Here is a 23,994-nt window from a genome sequence, read left to right as displayed (position 1 = left end):
ATGTCTTACTTAAGTGATGTACATGAACGCACCTACACACTAAAATCATTAAACAGCGTTGTAATAAGCCTTTCTGGATTACTGCAACAATATTAACAGTGACACTATTAAAGGAGCCACAAATTGTGAGGTGATACTGTCGAAACAGTAGAAATTGTGACAAATCTCAAATCTTCAACTATGCGAGGATGCATATCGCACGCAGTTGTAAAAAATAAGAAAATCTATTCATGAAGATGGATGTTAGTGGTTATAGGCACATCGCTGGAGATTAAGGAAACGGACATTTACAAGAGAAAATGAGGCGACAGGAACAATGTAAACGCATTCCTGAGCTCGGAGAGTACAACGACCCTTACAGAACGCGCAGATTTTACCTGATAAAAGAATAACTTCCCGTGGGCAGCCATTACGCTAAGCAGATTTGCGTTCATCGAGCTTCGCTGTATACAATGGACAGTTTTGCTAAGAGGATTTCTTTTTACTTTAGTACAGGCTGGGAAGTAGGATATTACGGAACTTAGGAGAGTCATAATGAGCAAATTAACAAGACGTTGTGGTGTTTTTTTCAAGGTATAACGGAAGAACGTCGTGTACTGGCGAAAGCTAGGTAAAGAATACGCAAAGTGGAAAAGTAGTTTTACGGACCTCAAGGGCTGGTGAACTACATGAAAACAAACTACTTTAGGAATGAAAGTACTTGTTCGAATTTCCTTGTTTTTCTTTTATAAATGTCGAAGTGGAAGAAATAAAATAATAGCACTAGCAATTACTTTCTGGGTAGCCGTTAGTATTGATGCGTTCTCACAAACTGTATGACTCTACATTTCTGAGTTTAATATTCAAACAGAATGTGGATCTCTTGAGAAGGTACTACCTGACTTAACCAGAGATTCCTAAATTGCACTACCGTTTTCAAAAACCGGTGAAACATGAGCCATGATATTTTCTACTGTTTCGTAGTAGTAACATTTTTTCCAGCATCGAAAGTAGTCCGGTTGCGTCGTATGATAGTCTTTGCGTCCTGACAAGAGATTCCTCTCTTCGTATTCAACAGACGGAGCACCTCTATGGCGTAGAATGATGTAACTAAAGTGGGCTGGAGGATCAGCTGATTTTCAGCAACCGGCAAGCAAATTTAGGTTTATCCGTTAAGAGCACGCAGCAGCACCTGTCCCTATACGAAATTGTAATAGTTCTTATCGATAACTTATTATCAGGGTAGTAACTTTATGTGCACATTAAATCATATGAAGGTGTTATTTTTCCCTTTTATTTTCACTTTCAGTTCTCTTTATATAACACAAGTCTATCGACTGCATTAAAAACTTCTGAGATATAGACACGATTCAAGTACAACACCTGCAAGACACCAGCATGGCAACATTTGCCATCACAGATTTTAGTGACAATACAGCAACAAATGCATTCAACACTTGGGGATGGAGTTATGCCGAAATTGTAAAATAATGAAGAAAATAACCCCAAAACTGAAAATTTCAGGCAAGAATGAATCGCTTTACTAATTATTAGCCAGATTCAAGGAAAAAAGTCGATGTTGAATTATGCTAAAGGGCAAAAGACACTGTAGATGAGGTTTGTTAACAGCTTTATGTTTTCGTTTCACACATTATCTGTGTATTTTATATAGTTGTTTTATGGTTAGCTATTCTCAGAGATTTAGTGGTTATTCTTTGCTGTTTCTAGTTTCTCATACACGAACAATGATATGAAAGTTTGAGTATGCAGCTGGTTGGGTACAACTTGTGATAGTTTTTCCACTGCGTATTTTTAGGCCACTATGTAAGTAATGCTCGAATACAATATTAATAGTATTCTTATTGACACAGTCATCTCCATTAAATATCTACGTTAACGTTGCAAAGCGGTATCTAATGGAACGAACACGTAAGGACCGTAATACAGAAGGCTAATGGTCGACTTCTTTTAATTGAGAGAGTACTGGGAATTTGTGTTAATTTGTGAAGGAGACAGCTTATAGGAAGCATGTGCGACCCAATCTTCAGTACAACTCGAGTTGTGATCCCCATCAAGTCGCACTGAAGGAAGACATCGAAGCAATTCACAGGCGGTTTGCTACAGTTGTTACCGGTAGGTTCGATTAACGCGACTATTATGGAGACGTTACCCCTGCAGTCAGTGGGAATCCAGGGAAGGCTACCATACTTTCGTGGAACACTATTGAGAGAATTTAGAGACCCGCATTTGAAGCTGGCAGCAGAACGACTGTACTGCCGCCAACACACATTTCGCATAAGAATTACGAAGATAAGACAAGAGAAGTTGGGATTCGTACGGAGACACATAGGCAGTTATTAATCCCTCGCGCTTATTTGCGAGCGAATAAGAAGTGGTGGTGTAAATGGATGCCCTCCGCAACACTTTCAGAGTAGCTAGATGTTGATGTACGAGTTGAAAACTATTACTATTGAATAAACATCGGGCTCTTGCATTCACGGTACAAGAGCAAGTGCACGTAACAAATGTAGCTACATTTTCGTAATGACTTGCTCTGTTTGCTGAAACTACTAATTCCGCTTTGAAAGATCAGTGAATCTGAAATAGCGTCACGAGTAATTGTATTAGAGACATCTACGTGGGAGCGTGTCTCGTCGACTTTCACCCAGAAGACAGAAACGGCGCCTGGTGTCGTGTTCTCGACGAGATACAGATAGTGTCTGGGAAATCACTGAGCCATTCTGACCGAATGTATCTCACCATCCGTCCAGATCTCACAGACATTGGTTGAAGCTAGGTTCAAGGCGCCTATACTTCGCGATGGAATACCCAGTGTAATGTTCAGCACAGTCGAGGCCTAGTGAACTCCAACACCACACAATCACCATAATGTCTGTGAAGTGATCCACCAACAATTCCGAATCTCGAGGAAGCTAAAAGTATTTCTCAGAATGCTTCAAGCGAACAAATGGATACACATAATCGGACTTTGCCACAGGTTTTTGTATCTTTCTCGAGTGATGATGTAGATGTACAGGCGACAACATCCCACCTCGTATAAATATCGCCCACACAGGAATACTTGGGTAAAAGGTATCCTAGCGACAATCGAGAGCTCGTGTGGTTTTCGGCGCACTCGTACGCTGCAATCGATATATACCAAAGTGTTCCAGAAACAACCCATGTTCCAAGCGTCTTTCCCTGCCCTGATCTTTGTGCAATGCGACGTGTGGTAAGCAGAAGCAAATAAGCAACCCGGACGAAAAAGTAGCCTCCACAGTGGGACATCATGCTATTCCCACGAAACACCGCCACTAGCTTTGGTAACAGCATTAATTTGGTGAGAATCTTCGAGTTTCTACGTGTATTCCACATCCATCTGAAGCCACACATTAATGATTCGACGCTCTAGTGCTACCACACTCCGAGCATGTCGGTCGCTGCGTTTCACTCAGTGTTCCACTTAGTCCCAGACATTTCTACAGGATTAATACCGGGTGATTTTGCGGACAGTCGAGATGTGATAAGGTACCGGGGTGTTCCTCAAAGCACGAAGGCCTGCGAGCATCCCTGCGAACACGGTTGCAGGAATTTAGGAACATTCGAGTGTCAACTGTACAAGTGAAGATATAGAAGAAAGAGAAATACACTCTAATTGAAAGTGTTGAAATAGGGTACCACGCCGAAAGGAGTTCTCTCTGACTCTCTCTCTCTCTCTCTCTCTCTCTCTCTCTCTATCTATCTATCTATCTCTCTCTCGCTTTCTTTCTCTCTACCAGCGTAAGCACCTCTAGTTCAAATGCTCACGACTGTAACAAATGATGCTGCTTTATTATGGGATGCAACTACGTTGCAGTGTCTTCACTGCGAATTAACGTAACGACGCATAAATATCTCGTTGTTAGTTGTCTCTTTAATATGCCTGGGCCATTTATTACACTGTTTTGTTCCCTTGTGGAAAATTATGTTTCGTGTTTTTTATTGTGCCTTTTTCTCTGTTAATGTAAGTATGTCTAGCACTTGTACCATTATTATGAAAGGTTCTCTTAGTCTAATTTCTACTGAGCATCACGGAAAGGTAGTTGTATTTAAATGGTGCAGTTAAAATTCCCAGCTGCTTAAATGGTTGTTCACAGTGAGTCGCATTACAGTTTTTGGTTGTCTTACTTACGAACCTTTTCTGTATTTCGCAAACTGTGTTCATGTTCTGAGCCCTAAATCGTCAAAGCATGATTACATTACTACGGATTAAGTGTGTGTACCAACAGTTTTTTACCATTTGTTCCAAACTGACTATAACACTCTAAGAAAATAACACTCTGATGATATAATCTTAGCTGTTATTTTTTTGTGTTCAGTCCACCTGAGATGATGGTCAATAGTTCCTCCTAGTAATTATGAGCTTGGTTCTTGTGATTGTCAGCTTCATTTAGTGTCACGGAATTTTCTCCATTTTTAAGCAGAAATTCGTACTGTTCTTTTCCTACACTTTCAGTGTTATTTTATTGCAAGGTGATGTATTCCGACGGCCTGTAGTTCGACATGCTGTTAATCTCCAGCCTTCTTTCCTCCACTACTGTTCGCCAGTGACTTGAATGCTTCCTTCTGTTGTAATGGACTAAAAGTTTTTAGAACAACTTTTGGTCATCACTTCCTCCATTCTTAGAGCGAATTTACATTTAAATCAGTCTTTTACTACGTTTACTCTGTCAACTTATTCACTGATAATCATAAAATATACCTTTTCTTCCCTCTCTGTGGTTGACGGTACTAGATATTGTCAATAATACGCACTTCGAAACGTTTTTCTCTTGTGTCACTATTATAGATAAGTAATATTTGAAAATTTGTTGAACGTACCCTCTTACAAACTACACAATAAATCTCTGGTGCACAGCAGAACTACAGAAATTACGTTGAGTTCAGAGATCAAGCCTTAAGGTTCGCAGTGACTCACATTACAGTTTTTGGTTATCTTACTTATAAACCTTTCCTGTGTTTAGTAACGAAGTTAGTATGGGTGGAGGAGAATCTCAGAATGGTGATGGATGGACTATGAAATCCGATTTACAATTAAACCATCCAGATATTCGCCTTTTATTTATAGGAATCACTACAAATCTACATCTGGATGATCAGACGGAGATTTGAGTATCGCTGTTCGCGAATGCGAGTCCAGTGCCAAACCACTGCACAGTCTCACTCGCTATGATATTACGAAACTAAAGACCTCTTTTCATTCTAGAATAAAATACGTTACTTTACGCCTAGGACATGTTAAACATAGCCCTATCTCTGTTGTTAGGAAGTAAAGTGTATCGAACGAACAGAAGGAGCAGATAGGTACACTACTAGCGAACACGCAATGCTTCACAAATGTTGAATGTGTATGAGAATTGTATATATCTCCTAATCTTCTCCCCCTCCACTCTGTCGATCTCCTCCTCCCCTTCTCTTTGTCCATCTCCTCCTCTACCCTCTACCTATGATTATTCCCTCCATCGCTCCCTCTCCACCTCCCCTTTCCCTCTGGCCTTGAGCCTTGTCGACTGTTACTGCAGACGAAACCTTACTGGGAATTGAAGTCATTTGTAATGAATGGGTAAATTGGTTGGTGCTATTGGTACATGGGGTATGAGAGAGACCTCTCCAACTGGCGATCTGTGAGGACTGTAGTTTCTGCGACTGTATTATGCATAGTTTTAACCTGAGCGGGGTAGGATTACAAAGTTAACCATTAACACAAATTTCGTGTTTTCTGTTCAAACTAAATGCCTAAACAGCACAATTTTGTGTATAAAATTACTGTGGAAAATTATATGTATGGAGAAACAATATATATGGAAGAAGTGATTTCTCTAATGGTTTAAATCCCCTGTTATCAAAGTTAAAACTGACAGCGAGAAAGAAACGGAAATGCACATTTTTACAGCACAGGTTGTCAGAGTATCGGGTCAACATCTGAAGTACATCTGTAAAGAACTTTTCGAGATTTTTGTTAACAACGTTTAGTCATTATACTACCTATGGTGTTTCAGCTGCCCCTACCGATGTCGTTTAACGTAACCTGTTCTACGACTATATCAGGGACGTGAGTCAGACAGTTGACAACCATGTCGATGTTAGTTCCCTCTCAGAGCTTGGGTGACTGTTAGCCAATGAAATCACAGTTTTTAAATATAAGTGAGGTTTGGCAATGCGTTACAGGGTGTTTTCCGACCAAGATCTTCTGTCAATTGTCTCCAATATTTCTTTTCGTAATTATCGGTGTAGTCATACAGGTTCCAAATTTCTTCGTGAGTTTATTCCACGTATTGTATTTAATCTATCGTAACTGCTTCTGTAACGTTGCCTCGTAAATTGTGTTTCACCATCGGACACAACGAAATCAACAGTAGTTATCAAAATGGAAATTATGGGAATTGTAGAAGTAAAAACTTTCTGGTAAATAACCCAATGAAACGATTAAAGAATATATGACTCGCTGCAGTAACGTGAAAAGTACTTTCATAAGTGAATGTTGTACAGTAGGTCTAAAATATCTTCGTACACTTTTCCAGTTATTCTGCGACATTATAAGAATTTGCTTGACGTATCCAGAGCGAACTGACAAACAATATTGTTCTGTCATGTGGGTTCCATAAAACATCGGTAGAGGCAACTGATCTCTATATATATATATAGCACTGGGATAACATTTGAAGCAAACAGGTCAAAATCTTTCAGAGGTTTTTACCAGCAACTTTTGCCCTTTATGTTTCATATACATTTCTATAGATTACATTTTACAATTACGTAGCCTATGTGCATCCCATCATTTATTACAGTATTGTGAACAATCAGAAGCAATTACTTAATGAAGTTTTAGAGATTTTTGCTAATAATGTTTCTTTCTTACACACATATATTTGAAAAGCATGAAGCCTGTGTCCATCCAGAAGTTTATTGGAGTATCGTGTAAACATCTGAAGTACATCCGTCAGGATATTACGGCAATTTTTACTAACGACTTTTAACCTTTATATATTATGTATTTATATATTATATATACTTAAATATGTATCCTATGGGCAACGGCCTTGCCGCAGTGGATACATCGATTCCCGTCAGATCACCGAAGTTAAGCACTGTCGGGCGTGGCCAGCACTTGGATGGGTGATCATCCGGGCCGCCATGCGCTGTTGCCATTTTTCGGGGTACACTCACCCTCGTGATGCCAACTGAGGAGCTACTCGACCAAATAGTAGCGCCTCCGGTCACAGAAAACCATCATAAAGACGGGTAGAGCGTTGTGCTGACCACACACTACTCTTATCAGCATCCTCATCTGAGGATGACACGGCGGTCGGATGGTTTCGATGAGCCACTTGTGGCCTGAAGACGGAGTGCTTATGTAGCCTATAATTGTTCGAATGTTTATTAGAGCACTATGTAAAAATATGAAGTCCATGCAAAAAAAAGTCATTTACAAAGTATGTCTTCCACTCTCCCATAGCTGTCGGGTGAAGGAACAACAGTAATTTTCTATGATTCTCTCAGCTGTCTAGTGTCTACAGGTGAAACAAGTATGATTAAAATCAGAATGAAGTCTTAGTTATAAAAGACAGCATTATTCTTGTCCACACGATTAATAGAAAGGTACAGTATTCCGAATAGGGGGGAGTGGGGGAGAGGAGGGGGCTGTATGCGCGGATGGTACCACTCTACGGATCGACGGTGGAAGCAACGTCTTGCTGCATCAATAACCTCACCATCATCCATTACTGCCCCCCGCGGACTGTATCCTTCATTGCCCCAAACAGATGGAAGTTGGAAGGTGCGAGATCGAGACTGTAGACTGGATGAGGAAAAACAGTACAATGAAGTTTTACGGGCTTCTCTGTTGTGCAAACTTGTGTGAGGACTTTCGTTGTCATGGAAAAGAAGAATTTCGATGGCCTTTTCGTGGCGACGAACGCGCCGAAGGCGTTACTTCAGTTTCCTGAGGGTAGCACAATACACTTCAAAGGTGATCTTGCAAAATGAGATAGTACAACAGACGGAATAGCCCCTTCAGCGTCCCAGAAGACAGACGCCATGACTTTACAGCAGGGGGTGCGGCGTTCAACTTTTTCTTCGGAGAAGAGGTGGTGTGACGCCACTACACGGTGGTTGGAGCTAGTCCCATGGGACATTCAGTTTCGGAAATCATTAGGGAATTCAATGCTCCGAGATCCACAGTGACAAGTGCGTGCCAATTATACGAGATTTCAGGCATTACTTCTCACCATGGACAACGCAGTGACCGACGGCCTTTACTTAATGGCCGACAGCAGCGAAGTTTGTGTGCAGTTGTCAGTGTTAGCAGACAAGCAACACTGAGTAAAATAACTGCAGAAATCAATGTGGGCTGTGTGAGGAACGTATCTGTTAGGAAAGTGCGGCGAAATTTGGCGTTAATGGGCTATGGCAACAGACGACCGACGCGAGTGCTAAAAGTAGGACATCGACTGCAGCGCCTCTCTTTCGCCCATGACCGTATCGGCTGTATCCCAGACAACTTGAAAACCTTGGCCTGGGCATAGGAGTCCCAATTTCAACTGGCAAGAGCTGGTAGTAGGATTCTAGTGAGGCTCAGACTCCCCAAAGCCATGGACCCAAGCTGTCAACAAGACACTGTGAAAGCTGGTGGTGGCTGCATAATGGTGTGGGCCGTCTTTACATGGAATGGACTGGATCTTCTGATCCAGCAGAAAACATCGCTGATTGTAAATAGCTATATTGGCTACTTGGTGACCATTTTCAGCCACTCATGGACTTCATGTTCCCTAAAAACGATGGAATTTTTATGGAGGGCAATGCGCAGTGTCACTGTTCGCGATTGATTTGAAGAACATTCTGGACAATTCGAGCGAATGATTTGGCCACTCAGATCGCCCGACATGAATCCCATCGAACATTATGGGACATGAAACTTGCTGGCAGATTAAAACTGTGTGCCGGACCGAGACTCGAACTCGGGACCTTTGTCTTTCGCGGGCAAGTGCTCTACCAACTGAGCTACCCAAGCACGACTCACGCACCCTCCTCACAGCTCTAATTCCACCAGTACCTCGTCTCTTATCTTCCAAACTTCACAGAAGTTCTCCTGCGAATCTTGCAGAACTAGCACTCCTGGAAGAAAGCTGTGAGGAGATGGCGTGCATCTCTGCCAGGAAGTTTCATATCAGCGAACACTCCGCTGTAGAGCGAAAATTTCATTGTATTATGGGACCTGATAGGAAGGTCAGTTCTGAAACTCAGATAACAGGTTCAGGATAGGAAAGAATCAAACGTCAACATGTTGAAGGGAGACCGCTCAGTTAGTTCATCGTTTTCACCGAATTAGTATTTATTTGGGAAACGTTTACTGATAAATTAAATTCCAGATTTATAACAATACGTAAACCATCAGAATTATAGTGACATATAAAGTGACAAACTACTGAAATTTACCATTATAAGCAAAAGGAAACAGTATTCAATAAACACAAAGCATCTGAGTTTATGAACGGTATAATTTACAAGAGTTCATTAGTTAACCCCGCTAAACTCCACAGCCTATAACCCTGGCGGGAGTCGTTCAACCCAGGCGGCAGTCGCTCAACCCAGGTATAGCTCCAAGGAATAAGGCAGTTACACAACTTTTGCTACGTATGGCAGGCGACGTGGCAAAGCGCTCCAGCTGCAATAACTTAGACGTCGGGCGTTGGGCAGGAATCAGCCAAGATAGCGGCTCAGAAGTCACGACTCAAGCACCAAGGTAGACTCGCGTGTTTCGCAATCAACCGTGAACGTAAATCACACGGGAGGCAGCACCCTCAAACAATAACAGAATGTAACTAACAAATTATGATGAGACTCGCTGTATCAAGACAAATACAACTCGTATCCTTAGATAAAACAAATAATTAAAGCCAAACATAAGTAAATAAACTAAGCCTTGTGAAGGCTATATATTTTTTTTTTCACAAGGCTTTTAATCAGATATCAGATCAGTGGAAAACTCACTAAGATTGATAGAGATAATTATAATGGATTTTGTCGCACACAATCAATACATACGCCTCTGCCTAGGTAAGATGATAAGCGAGTGCATGTAACTGACAAGGTGCAGGTACATACAGAGCAGTTGCAGTTAAACCCCCTGAGACATGAATAAGTATTGCTAAAACGCCTTACGAAACACTACTTAAAGTGAGCTTACGCAAAGCAGAAAATTTCACTCAGTAGTAGTCCTACGTAATCAAGTTAAGACTAAAACACATCAACGTACTCTTCACTAAATCACAATTAGATTTCAGATTCGTACCCAGTACGTGATTCAGTACCGTGACATTGCCACCGGGTACAGTGCCACTCACCGGTGTTACCACTTCAATTCGTAACATCGCACCCCAAGCGGGTGCACACAAGCGGTTTACCATTTAACAGAATCACGTGGCTTCAAAAAAGGCGCACTAACAGCTGTTGGCCACTCTCAAGCCAAGACACACTGCAGAACAAATACATATTATTCCCTGAACAAAACACAAGATATTGCGCCAGTTTTCCTTTAAAGTCCGCAGCTCGTGGTCTAATGGCTATCTTTGCTGCCTCTGGATCACGGGGTCCCGGGTTCGATTCCCCAGGTTGGGGATTTCCTCTGCCCGGGGACTGGGTATTTGTGTTATCCTCATCATTTCATCATCATCATAATCATCATTCGTGACAGTGGCTACTAGATTGGACTGTGAAAAAATTGGGACTTTGTACGGGCGCTGATGACTGCGTAGTTGAGCGCCCCAGGCACTATTGCTCCAGCTCTCCTCCTTCCGTCAGGTGCCGTCCACAACTCACTGCCTCCACTCCGAGCCTCTACTCCCCAACTAGGATAAAAGATAAGTCACAAGGGAGGTGACTATCGATAACGGTGACAGAGGTATTAGGCCAGCAAATCGAGCCGCCACGACTCAAGTTCGTGTACAAAATCCTGCATGACAACTGTTTCGCAGTTAAGGGCGACTTGTTGACTCCATCCTAGCTCCAGTTGTTTCACTACGCCAGGTAAAAGGATGCCCGACAGGATATTAGGAGGTGTCCTATGACTTTCGTCACCTCAGAGTAAGAAGCAGACAACCATGGGCAAAGTCAGCTGGTGTCAAACATATAATGAAATTTCTGGGAGTGTACGTTTGCAGCACAGCTTTGGACAGGAGTGAAACATGGACGATGGAAAAACCGGAGCAGAAGAGAATCGAGATGTGGTGCTCCGGAAGAATGTTAAAACTAAGTGAACTATTGAGATACGGAATGAGATCGTTCTCCGCTGTATAAGGGAAGAAAGGAATTATGGAAATAATTGACAAAAAGAAGGGCCGGGATGGTAGGACGTGTTAAGATATCTAGGAATAACCTGCATGATACTAGAGGGAGGTGTAGATTGAAAACAGTTGGGAAGACAGAGATTGGAATACGATCAACAAGTAATTGAGGACGTAGGATGGGTATGCTACTCTGAGATCAATAGATTAGCATTGGAGACGAATTCGTGGTGGTTCACATCAAACCAGTGACTAGACTAATGACTCGAGAAAAGGCGATTTTTCTTATATCTCGTTTGTCTATTTGTAACGTTGCTAAACTTTAATGCCCCTAAAAATTAAATTGTGTAACTGGAATAATAATGTCTGCCAGTTAGAGCTTTATTCTGATACCTTATCTATTAAATTACAGACGGCATTTCATAATGTAGAGATCGCCATATTAGACAGCCACAGGCGCAGAATTTCCGTGATCATTAGAACTGCTGCCGTGAGTTATGCTTAAATACAGCCAACACTCCAGCGTAATATTACAGTGCGCGTTTTTCTCTGAATGTTTGTATAACAATCACGGAAAGACTCTGTATACGGCACTGGGCAGCTATTTAGTGCCGGGGCTACAGTGGTGGGTGTTACGCAGAGACAGAGAATACTTTAAGGTGCCTCCAGTGAGAGCTGTGATTTTGTGCCACGCCACACGCTCCAGGCGTTAACTACTCTGGTAATTCGCTACCCTGCTTTAAGCGTTACTTTGCGCCACTTCTTATGCTTCTGACTCTCCCTGGAAAAATCTTACGCTCGAAAATCTAACGCTGTTGCTTGTGAACGTAATTCTTGATGTGTTGGCTTTATACCAGCCGTAAATTACCCAACAGCACCTCAGTACCTGCAACATACCTAAACTAACGAGGAAATCAACGCTAAATGTGCTACTCGAAACCCGAAGGCATGCTACAGATAGATGCAGCAGACGATGTTATTGGCCGGAGGGTCACGTGGTATAGTATGCTTGCTACAGTGCGTCACTACACCATCCGCCTTCATAAGGAACTTTCTTGTCTTCACCGACTACTCAGGGTAGGTGAGGCTACCACAACGCCCTCAGCGTGTTATTTCTTTACTGACACTCCGTTGCCACATGTGATCATTTTTGTTTAGACGCTGTTGCTACAGTGGATGTGTTCTATACGCTGTCCGCTGTGAAAGCGAGGTTATAAAGGATTGTGCTTCTTGCAGTAACTTGTAACACAGCAATAATAGCAAAGATTAACAAGGAATAATTATTAACAACCAAAGCCAAATGAAAAGGATTATTTTTGGCAGAGATGTTTGGTAATTCCTGCACACTGCTGGGAACTGAAAGAACGCCTTTTTTCACTTGCTCAGTAAAAATATTACAGGGTGTTCAATAAAGTGTCGAGTGAAATTTTTTGACAGACTAAAACTGTGTGCCGGACGGAGACTCGAACTCGGGACCTTTGCCTTTCGAGGGCAAGGGCTCTACCAACTTTTTGTTTATCTCATTTAGTTCGTTAATGTCCGTTCTATTTGTTCGGGGCGGACTTCCCATGACGCTTGTTCAAGCTCATAGTTGATCTACTAACTCAGTTTTTTTTTAATTACAGAGGGCGGCAAACCCTCTGACCGAACACGCTGAGCTACCGTGCCGGCAACTGAGCTACCCAAGCAGGACTCACGACCCATTCTCACAGCTTTACTTCCGACAGCACCTCGTCTCCATTTCATTCTGGAAAGTGTCCAGTGAGAGATGGTAGTAGTCATCAAAGCAAGAAAAATAAGTCCAACAAACATGGGCCCGTATAAACACGTGTTTACAGGAGATGTTTAATGTGGTGTCCGTTCATGACAATGCGCCACTCTGGCGTTGAATGATGCACCCTTTGAAGTATACTCTGTTATTGTTGTACCTGCTGGTTCGCATTGAAGAAGCGACCCTGTTGGTTGGTTGTAGGTTTTTGGGGGAGGAGACCAGACAGCGATGTCATCGGTCTAATCGGATTAGGGGCGGATGGGGAAGGAAGTCGGCCGTGCCCTTTGAAAGGAACCATCCCGGCAATTGCCTGGGGTGATTTAGGGAAATCACGGAAAACCTAAATCAGGATGGCCGGACGCGGGATTGAACCGTCGTCCTCCCGAATGCGAGTCCAGTGTGCGCGACCCTGTAGTGTCCACACATCGTTGATTGGCGTGACGTAGACCAATTCCTTCAAGTGACCCAGTATTCAAAAGTCTAGGGGACTGAGGTGCAGGGAACGAGCAGGCGTCAGATGTTCACGCTCATTGTGACGAAAGTGTGCTGACATGCCATCGTGAATGGATTAAACTTGTATTCGTTGCTGCACTGGCACGGTCTCCAGAAAGTTAGGCAATAAAATTGTGATAAAGTCCAGATAATGCGCCGCAATTAACCTTGGTGGTAGTACGTAAAGCCCTATTGACCTATCACCAAGTACGCCTGCCCATACTATGAATAACATGTCCTGTTTCCTGAATTGCTTGGGGGTTTGCATCTGCCCGTACATGCTGGTTATGGAAATCCACACTGCCATCTCTTGTGAACCCAGAATTACCGGTAAATAAAATTTTATATGTGAACAGTGGATTTGTGAAACACTTCTGCAACAGCCGTTTCCTAAACCGTAGCAGTATATCATATCTGCCTTTTCACTTGTCGAGTAGCAGGCTTCGGTTGTTAACAAGTGGTGGAAGAGAGAAAATGTAGATGCAGTAGACCATTTGTACACATAAACAGCGCAATAACAGTAAACACATAAATGAATCCCCGTTTGAAAGAAGGTAAAATACCAAGAAACATACCCAGGATTGACAAAACCATACAATGAGGCACAAAAACACAGCAAAAACTTATGTAGCCTACAACACGACTAGAACCATACAACGGACTGTAGATCCCTTAATGGTAGGCTGAGTACTGTGAGTAAGACACCATAATACCCTGCCGACATATTTCACTGAGCGCCAGTTCAACGACTATGCTAATATCCGTCACCAAGCGTCTCGCTGCCTTCTCTACAAATCCGATTTTATCTCAGAAAGTATGCGTTTCGGATCCCAGATGTATGAGACAGGCGAAATACCCTCAGACTTCAACAAGAATATAATAATTCCAATCCCAAAGAAAGGAAGTGTTGTCAGATGTCAAAATTACCGAACTATCAGTTTAATTAGCCACGGCTGCAAAATACTAACACGAATTCTTTACAGACGAACGGAAAAACTGGTAGAAGCCGACCTCGGGGAATATCTGTTGGAATTCCATAGAAATGTTGGAACACGTGAGGAAATACTGACCCTAGACTTATCTTAGAAAATAGATTAAGGAAAAGCAAACCTAGGTATCTAGCATTTGTGGGACTTAGAAAAAGCTTTTGACAATGTTGACTGGAACACTCTCTTTCAAATTCTGAAGGTGGCAGGGGTAAAATACACGGAGCGAAAGGCTATTTACAACTTATACAGTAACCAGCTGGTAGTTACAAGAGTCGAGGGGCATGAAAGGGAAGCAGTGGTTGGGAAGGGAGTGAGACAAGGTTGTAGCCTATCCCCAATGTTATTCAGTCTGTATATTGAGCAAGCAGTAAAGGAACAAAAGAATGGAGAAGAAATTAAATCTTTGAGGTTCGCCGATGACATTGTGATTCTGTCAGAGACAGAAAAGAACTTGGAAGAGCAGTTGAACGGAATGGACAGTGTCTTGAAAGTAGGATATAAGATGAACATCAACAAAAGCAAAACGAGTATAATGTAATGTAGTCGAATTAAATCGGGTGATGCTGCGAGAATTAGATTAGAAAATAAGACACTTGAAGTAGTAAAGGAGTTCTACTTGGGGAGCAAAATAACTGGTGATAGTCGTAGTAGAGAGGACATAAAATGTAGACTGGCAATGGCAAGGAAAGCGTTTCTGAAGAAGAGAAATTTGTTAACATTGAGTATAGATTTAAGTGTCAGTAAGTCGTTTCTGAAAGTATTTGTATGGAGTGTAGCCATGTATGGAAGTGAAACGTGGACGATAAATAGTTTAGACAAGAAGAGAATAGGAGCTTACGAAATGTGGTGCTACAGAACAATGCTGAAGATTAGAAAGGGAGATCACATAACTAATGAGGAGGTACTGAACAGAATTGGAGAGAAGAGAAATTTGTGGCACAACTTGACAGGAAGAAGGGACCGGTTGGTAGGGCATATTCTGAGGCATCAAGGTCTCACCAATTTAGTATTGGAAGGCAGCGTGGAGGGAAAAATCTTAGAGGGAAATCAAGAGATGAATGCACTAAACAGATTCAGAAGGATGTAGGTTGCAGTGGGTACTGGGAGATGAAGCAGCTTGCACAGGATAGAGTAGCATGGAGAGCTGCATCAAACCAGTCTCTGGACTGAAGACCACAACAACAGCAATAATGTACTGGACTTGTTTTGTTTCGATAATTACTGCCACCTCTCAAAATATTCGAAACTTTTTTTTTTAACAACGTGTATATTAGAACACATCAAACATGATTTATAAGGCAGTGCGTTGCGACTTTACACTTTACGCACAGAGTGAAGGTTAGCTGAGTAGTCGCCAGCGAGGTAGCTCAGTGCGTCCCTGTATAATAAAAACCGTGTAAAGCTTTCATTGATAGACTTTGAGAGACGTCATGCGACGTCCGTGCAGAACTTATCTACTCGACGAAGACAGACGATTAAAGAAATTGATTGGAAAGCAAGTGGTCAGCGGTGGATGACTTCCATGAGGAGGACCCAGGTTCAGTTCCCAATACTTCCACGCATTTTACCCTGGTGGAAAGACTAGCAGTTGCGGCTACAGCCGACAACGACCGGGAAAGCTATGTGCAGATACCACGCGCGTCCATGACCCATCAAAATGACACCCGGCCGTCGATCGGTGCAGCTTGGTGGAGTTTATTTATTGGTTTGTTATCTTGCTTTCAAATAACATCGGGAACTGCTCGCTTTTGCAGTGTTGAAACAATTTTCAGAGAGACACTTACTTACATTCTTATCTATGATTAGCGCAACATTTTATCGTATAGTAAAATCTATTTTAGATGTTTGGCTTCTCTTGTAGGAGAACGTATACGAGAAAAATATATAAATACTCATTCAGACTTAGCAGTGTGAAGGACCTCATGATTTACCGCCAAGAGCAACTAAGAGAATTTCTTTACTGAACAACAAGTTCCGATCCACGGAACACCATCAGGTTCTTAAAACATTTACAACATCGCAATAGGCGTATAAAATCAGTGGAGTCAAATAATAAAATCCATCACTGAGGTGAATTCATGGATTTTTATTATCTGGCGCCATTGACTTGACTGGCCTTGTCAGATGTTACAAATGATTTATGGACCTGACGACGTTCCGTGGATTAAATGGTTTTTCAATAAAGAAATTTTGTCAGCAGCTCTTGGCGGTAAATAACGACTTTCTTCAAATACTTACGAGCTGTATGGACACCACCATCGTACAGTACCTTCGCAGGGCATCGTAGAAACAAAGTAATAGCACGAAGACAATTGTGACAACGTGATTGAATTAAGCTAGAATTTATTAACTTTCGATGTTAGCAGACGACTCCAGTCTCCTGTTTGTGGGTATGTGCAGTATTCAGTAAACTAAAGTTTTTAGAACTCTACACGCGCCTACAGAGTGAGGTGGGGCAGTGGTCAGCACACTGGATTCGCATTCGGGAGTACGACGTTCCAAATCCGCGTCCGGCCATCCAGTTTAAGGTTTCCCGCGATTTCCCTGAAACATTCCAGGCAAATGCCGGTATGGTTCCCTTGAAAGAGATCAGCCGATTTCCTTCCCCATCCTTGGCTGAAATGGCTCTGAGCACTATGGGACTCAACATCTTAGGTCATAAGTCCCCTAGAACTTAGAACTACTTAAACCTAACTAACCTAAGGACATCACACACACCCATGCCCGAGGCAGGATTCGAACCTGCGACCGTAGCAGCCTCGCGGTTCCGGACTGCAGCGCCAGAACCGCACGGCCACCGCGGCCGGCTTCCCCATCCTTGACACAGTCCGATTTCGTGCTCCGTCTCTAATGACTTCGATATCGACGTTACAGCGAATCTTCCTTCCTTCTACGAACGCCTTAATCATCTGTCACTGACGTAATTGACTCACTCGTTACATGGTTGGTGGCCGATTTACACGCAGGCCCGTGGCCCACATCTATCACGAGTACTCTATTTTGTCCAAAGTCGCTCTTGTAATTCAGGCTTTACAGTACGTGCACAACATTCTAAACACCTTGGTGTCGGGCGGCGTTATTTCATGCTGTACATATCTGTCACGCCATTTACTATCAATGTGCGTGTTACAAGACTATGGGTATCCCACAGTAGAACTGCAGAACGTATGCTACACAGAGCAGACCAAAAATTTGTAACTGTACCTATCAGCTCCAGAAGAAAGTTAGTGCTGTAGGCTCGAGTGAATGGACAACCGCAGGTTCAGCGGAACGAAACAGAGAACGGTTTCGCTTCACCTGGCACCTGGATCAGATTCTCGGCTGCTGGCAGGCGCGCCCACAGGACCCTGTCCCGTGGGAAATACGCCAGTCGCAGGGGTCGCCAGCGGCGGCGGGTTCGCTGCCGGCGAATGGGAGAAAATTGAGACGGCACGCTTAAAGTCAACGACCGCCTTCCCGCTGGCTGCAGGCTTCCTTATTCCGGCGAACTTGGGCAGACATCCCCTCCCCTCTCAACCCTCCCCTCCCCCATCCAAGTTTTGCGACCGGCCCGGGGCGACTGGGACAAACTTGGGGAGCACGCAAGTTTGGCCACGCCAGTCCGCCGTCTGTTCATTATTCCCCGCTGCGGAACAGCCTGAGCCAGCGCTTCGCGGACATTGTCTACTTCGCCGCACTTACTCTTTGGCCAGATGTCTTGCTGATCCGCAACTCATTATTCTCCGCCGACAACCGACCGTGAAATAACTTGGTTCCGGGACAGAATCTTCTCGACCGTCAAATGTGACTTTTATAACAGAACCGGCATTAGCATTTGGAACGTTTAGAGGCGACGTGAGTAGAACTCTAGCGCGCAGTGATGTGAAATAAAGACGTCTTTAAATGTGGTTGTACAAGGGAACTACACCATCCCGAACGCCTGAAACTGAATAAATACAATTTCAAAATGCCGACATTTATATGTTGTACAACTCATAGAGGCAATTTGCTAAAGTCTGTATTTGCGTATAAGCCATGTTTGTACACTCTGTGATCAAAAGTATTTGGACACCTGGCTGAAAATGACAAGTTCGTGGCACGATCCATCGGTAATGCTGGAATTCAGTATGGTGTTGGCCCACCCTCAGCCTTGATGACAGCTTCTAATCTCGCAGGCATACGTTCAGTCAGATGCTGGTAGGTTTCTTGGAAACTGGCAGCTCATTCTTCATGGAGCACTGCACTGAGGAGAGGTATCGACTTCGGTCGGTGAGGCCTGGCACGAAGACGGCGTTCCAAAAGATCCCAAAACTACTCTATAGGAATCAGGTCAGGGCTCTGTGCAGGCCAGTCCATTACAGGGACGTTATTGTCGTGTAATTACTCCGCCACGTGCTCGATCGTGTTGACAGATGCAATCGCCATCCCCGAATTGCTCTTCAACAGTGGGAAGCAAGAAGGTCCTTAAAACGGAAGGAAAACAAAGACGAAATGAATATTAACTGGCAAAACACGTAAAAAAAATTGTTCAAATGGCTCTGAGCACTATGGGACTCAACTTCTATGGTCATCAGTCCCCTAGAACATAGAACTACTTAAACCTAACTAACCTAAGGACATCACACACATCCATGCCCGAGGCAGGATTCGAACCTGCGACCGTAGTGGTCGCGTGGCTCCAGACTGTAGTGCCTAGAACCGCTCGGCCACTCCGGCTGGCCAAAACACGTCAAACAAATACAAGTATATATCAAAATAATACCATGTAAGAACCATATCATGGGGTGATAATGGCGTTGATAAACTATACTTGATGAAATAGAATATTGAAGCTTATCATTTAAGGAGGAAGTGTGAAGGTTAAAAATTTTCATTACAGTACCACATGTCATCAGTATCGCTAATATAATGAAACAACAACCATAACAGTTTTTTCAAATCACATGTTATATCGGAAAAATTAACAATTATAGAAAAATCATTGAAATAAAACATTTGTTTGCACCTTAAACATCAAATGCTCAAAAATATTGAGATGAAACTGTTGTTTAATAATATAAATAGTTTATAATCGTAGAGGCAGATGAAGTCAGAAAATTATGTTAGATAATACTCTACAGATCAGAAAGACATGTATGTAGCACAAACTAGACCTTGGGTTACAATGGATACAAAACAAAGGCTTCAGGCTACCAATAATATGAAACCTAGACATTGCATCTACCTGATTATAGATCACTATATCACTATTTACATACCAATAGTGACAAGAAAACGCATGTAAGTGACAGCTGTTCAGGAATAAAATTGCATACAAATAAAAAACAAAATGGTCAATGATAAAAACCTAAAGAGTAAGTGCCACAGGGCAGAATTTACTGGCAACTCATACTACAATAACATAACTGGATGAAAACTTAAGCTTCAGGATACAATTAACAGAAAACATTTGATTTCCAAGTGACATGAAATACAGGAATCACATATACATATGTAAAGAATAAACAAAGCTGGAACAAATGATATAGCCATTTGAATCGTCAGAGGGACAAAATACCATGTGTATACTGGAGTTACAGGTTACAAATCTCACAAAATGTTTGTACAAAATAACATGTAATAGTAAGAAACGATCTAGAAGTGTTGAGTGTAGCAAAATTAACTGAGTAGTCTGATGTTGATATAACTGACATAACATAATAAAAATAAAGATTACAATCGGTAAAAACCATAATAAAAGTTAAACTTTGAAGATTACAAGAAATTACAAATGCAACTTAATAACTGGGCAGTACACCTATAAGTCACAGAGCAACCTTAGCTTAATGATTGTATAGCATGTTTATAAGTCACTGATTAGGTACGCAACATTGGTTGAGTAGTAATATAAAAAAATGTTAAAAAATCAAAACACATTGTTATATGTACAGGAGCAGGAGAATTATATGGCATCTAACATTGTTACCTTAAAATGATGTTATGGAAGAACCTATGTAATTAAAATCTTAATCCATGGCAATGTAAAGTTAATTACAATTCACATGAAGACTGCAATAAATAGACACATCAAATAATTGGCTAAACAACTTAATCTAAACAGAATTCATTATCAGCTATGTAACATCTTGAGCATAACTGACTGAGAACTTAGACCAGTAGCACATGTGTACATTTATTAACTAAGCCTATATAGAATCATTGTTCGTTCAAGTTGTTAAACTTTTGTGAAATTTTCCAGGAAATTTTTATTTTTCAAATTATTTTGTTCCTTTAGAAATGTTGCCTGGGGATGAATTAAAGTTATAAGAAATCTCAGTTTCTTCAAGAAGGTTCATACATGTACCCTTGGCAAGCTTATATGTGTGTAAGACTTCAAGTGAGCACTTATGGTTGATGTATAGGACTGATGTAGAGGTATTTGATATCTAATCATGTTTTCTACCAGTTTGACTATTGCAGGATATCTCGCAATGTTCACAATTAATTTTGTAAACTCCTGCATCTTCATATTGTGGTTGCTTATCTGATTTGATTCTAAGTCTAATTTTAATATCATTCTCTGTCTGAAAAGCTATTGTGACATTGGTATTTCCAAAAAGACTAGATAGTTTTATAAGAAATCTTGCGTATTTACGGAAAAGCAATATATCTATTTTTCTTTTCGTTTTTAGCCTCTAAGTAATAACTTGGTTATTGTTGACTTGCTTCATCCCAACTTTCTTTTTGAATATTATGTCAAGTTTAACTTCATTGCTTACTCCAACATACAATAACCAATTCTGTAACTACATTTTCTGCACTCATGGGAACCTTAAGTACTAACTCAATCATTGTGTGGAAGTAGAAGATTCATGAATAATACATCAGTGGTAGATGATATTTTAAAAATATCAAAATAACATTATTTTTCTGGAAATAGTCACATCAAGAAACATGTAGGATATAATGTGTACAAGTGCAGATATTTTTCTCTGTGGTATCTTAATATGTACACAAATCAGTGTGTTGATTGTTTTTTCTATGCACTTGATTGTTTCTCCACAACCGCATCACATTATTTACTACCTGATATTTTTTGCACAGTCTTAACTGCACCACTAAGGGGACTACACTTGGCAGTATAAACTAACCATACTGCGTCCACGTGTCCATGCTTCAGAACCTGACCTGCCGCCAAGGGGAAAATAAGCATTAACGGCTTCCTCTTCCCACTTATAGCTGGAGGTAATACCTAGCCAAAAAATATGACTTCTAATAGCTGTAATTATTTGTTTGCAAGTGACGTAAATACTGATATAATGTTGTTCAGTAGACCATTCTCTGTCACCAGTATAGATATGCCCCTTACACCCTGTATAATTAGATAGGTAAACAGTACTCTTCCTGCAGAACTGAACATAATTTATTTAGTTGCCTTCCAAAGCAGTACAAGAAGGGGTTATTATTTTTTAAATGGAACATTATTCTTTTCCTGCCATGTGCCGGATGTATTTAAAAGAAATTTTTACACATCACTTTAAATCATATGTCTACCCGCACAGATAGCCATGCGTGTTACAAATCCACTTCTGGGATGGTGTGGTACAGCAATCCCGGAATGAATCTTTCCTGCGGATAATGATAATGGACAGTGTGTTGGCCAGCCCAGATGTGGTTTTTAGGCCTTTTCGCACATACCACTTTGTGAATACCGGCCTGGTACCCACGTCTTTCCTCAGTTACATGATCCGCAAACAGTGATAAGCTTCCTCAATGTGTTCGTTGAAGTCATCTGGAATTATGGGTTTGGGGACTTAAACAGGACAGTATTTGTCTGCATATTCCGGCTTTCCTTGTCCATAACATGGTAAGAATACTTTCTACAATCTAACCGACCACGACTTCAAACAGCTCCCTGAGGAAGGCTGACACTAGCAGTTTCACATCTCGTCGGCATGAGCATTCCACCAACGGAACTTCCATATGAATACACAAAATTATGTACAGCATGCTGTAACCGCACCTAAAACTTTGAAGTTTCTGGTTCCTGAAATGGAACTGGCAGGAGTTTGTTTTAAATTGACTTGTACACCGTCTGTTTAAATAAATCAGCTACATTATAGAAGAAGTTGGGTTTAGAAATAAATTTGGCTTTGATTGCAAAAACCTCAGCTTATCACGCTACAGCATTCCCGTGTTCGATTTCGATGGGAAGTTTAAGTTTACTAAAAAAAAGGTAATGTTCTGTCCAAAAAATTATGGTTGACTGCTGTAACTCTCCGGAAAATAACAAAATAAAATAATGTTTGTAACACTGAAGAACGTAAGTTTACATAACTCCTGTCTTCTTAAACATACCTGTGAGTTATTATTTTGTGAGCCATAGAGAAGAACGCCTTTTTATGAAACACCATATATACAGTGTGTTAAAAAAAATTGTCATATATTCCTATAGGAAGCAGTACTGGTCAAAACTACAAGAAAAATTCCTGTTATTATATGTCAAGAAACCAAAACCCTTTAATATATGAGTCAATGTGTCCTCTCGTTCTCATCTGTCTGTTACAAGCAGGCACTATAGGCAGTTGCCATTAAAAGTTTTCGGAGTACTGTACCACATCATAATGTAAAAGAGCTATACTGAAAAAGCAACGTTTTGGCCACGGTTACAGTGGCCTTCTTCTAGGCCCACTGACCAGAAAATGGCCGCTGTAACCGAGGCCAAAACGTTGGTTCCACCAGTACAGCTTTTTTTAGATTATGACGCTGTACGATACTCTGTAAATTTTTGTGTCAACTGACTCTGGACGCAGAAGCCTACACAATTACAATGAAGCACCAAAGAAACCGGTATAGGTACGCGTATTCAAATACAGAGATATATAAACAGGCAGAATACGGTGCTGCGGTCAGCAACACCAATGTATGATAAGAAGCATCTGGCGCAGTTGTTAGATCGGTTGTGCTGCTACAATGGAAGGTTATCAAGACTCAAGTGAGTATGCAGGACATGTTATAGTCGGCTCAGGGGCGATGGGACACAGCATCTCCGAGGTAACGATGCAGTAGGGATTTGCCCGTACGACCATTTCACGAGTGTACTGCGAACATTAGGAATAAGGTAAAACCTCAAATCTGTGACATCGCTGCTGCCAGAGAAAGATCTGCAAGAATGGGACTGAAGAGAATCGTTCAACGCGACAGAAGTGCAACCCTTCCGCGAGTTGCTGTAAATTTCAATGCTCGGCCATCAACAAGTGTCAGCGTGCGAGCCATTGAAACGAAACATCATCGATATGGGCAAGACCCACTCATCGTCCCTTGATAACTGCACCTCACAAAGCTTTACGCCTCACCTGGGCCCGTCATCACCGACATTGGACTGTTGATGGCTGGAAGCATGTTGCATGGTAGGACGAGTCTCTTTTGAAATTGTATCTAGCGGATGGACGTTTACAGGTATGGAGACAACCTCATGAATCCA

The 23,994-nt window shown here is 41.8% G+C and overlaps 1 protein-coding gene and 1 pseudogene across 1 annotated transcript in view; both read left to right on the top strand.

Annotated features, from left to right (window-relative positions):
* Nucleotides 1-23,994, top strand: part of LOC124775865 — a 748,131-nt gene that overhangs the window by 247,482 nt on the left and 476,655 nt on the right. The window lies entirely within an intron of this gene.
* LOC124778828 lies at nucleotides 7,049-7,166 on the top strand (annotated as a pseudogene).

The sequence above is a fragment of the Schistocerca piceifrons genome, chromosome 2, assembly GCF_021461385.2.
Source record: "Schistocerca piceifrons isolate TAMUIC-IGC-003096 chromosome 2, iqSchPice1.1, whole genome shotgun sequence".
Lineage (NCBI taxonomy): Eukaryota > Metazoa > Arthropoda > Insecta > Orthoptera > Acrididae > Schistocerca > Schistocerca piceifrons.
This window is presented reverse-complemented; position numbering and strand designations above follow the sequence as displayed.